The sequence below is a fragment of the Heteronotia binoei genome, chromosome 19 (assembly GCF_032191835.1).
Source record: "Heteronotia binoei isolate CCM8104 ecotype False Entrance Well chromosome 19, APGP_CSIRO_Hbin_v1, whole genome shotgun sequence".
Classification (NCBI taxonomy): Eukaryota; Metazoa; Chordata; class Lepidosauria; order Squamata; family Gekkonidae; genus Heteronotia; species Heteronotia binoei.
Genome location: NC_083241.1, coordinates 30,275,927 through 30,277,031, shown reverse-complemented (window position 1 = coordinate 30,277,031; position 1,105 = coordinate 30,275,927). Strand labels below are relative to the sequence as shown.

At 45.6% G+C, this 1,105-nt stretch overlaps 1 pseudogene; it reads left to right on the top strand.

Moving 5' to 3' along the window:
* The first annotated feature begins 522 nt into the window (after positions 1-522).
* Positions 523-642, top strand: LOC132587986 (5S ribosomal RNA; annotated as a pseudogene).
* Positions 643-1,105: the final 463 nt, after the last annotated feature.

Here is a 1,105-nt window from a genome sequence, read left to right as displayed (position 1 = left end):
CTCCAAGCTGGCCGATGGGGGCTTCAAGAGCCGCACAATATGTGGGAAAGAGCCGCATGTGGCTCCCAAGCCTCAGTTTGGCCACCCCTGCTCTAGACAAAGCCTTCTGCTTTCTGACTTTGGTTGGATTTTTATAGTTCTTTTTAAGGTTTAGCAGGTCCCTCCCTTAACATGGTGATAGTATTTATTCCTCTTAAACTTTTGATGTTCCGACTGCTGGAGCTGCCTCTTAAGTGATCTGCCCTCTCTATGCAGCCATACGTTTCGATTGGCCTGCATACTCTGACCCATGCCACCATATCTGACCCATGGAGAGGGACGGTGGCTCAGTAGTAGAGCATCTGCTTGGGAAGCAGAAGGTCCCAGGTTCAATCTCTGGCATCTCCAAAAAAGGGTCCAGGCAAATAGGTGTGAAAAACCTCAGCTTGAGACCTGGAGAGCCGCTGCCAGTCTGAGAAGACAATACTGACATTGATGGACCAAGGGTCTGATTCAGTATAAGGCAGCTTCATGTGTTCATATCCATGCAGACCATCCCACCCTGAATATGCCCAGTCTCATCTGATTTTGGAAGCTAAGCAGGGTTGGGCTTGGTTAGTATTTGGATGGGAGACCACCTGGGAATATCAGGTGCTGCAGCCTAAAACCTAGAACAGTCTTGTTTGCCCGCTGCACCAAAGGGGATAGTTAAATTGTCTGAGACAATCACAAAACGTCTCTGTTACAAACCTAAACTAGTTTGAAAGTGGTTTCGCTCTCTGCCAAGGAACCCAGACAATGACAGTGTTGTGAAGGCACCAGCAGTTGTGGAAGAACAACCCATAACCAGGGGTCGTTTCATAGAAAAAGAGGTGCCAGAGCTCATTAGCACAGCTCATTTGCATATGCCACACACCCCTGACATCATCAGAAGGTGTACTAAGTTATATCAGCTCAGCATCTACCTTAAAATGCTTCTTGAATTATAATTATCATAATAAAACCTTACTCCCATCATACTTTTTAAATTACTTTCTCCTCTGTAGCTACAAGTGGCTTGATGAAGATTTCCATCTGCCTGCTGTATATGTTTTGTTATTTCCCCATTTTTTTGTGGGGGAAAATA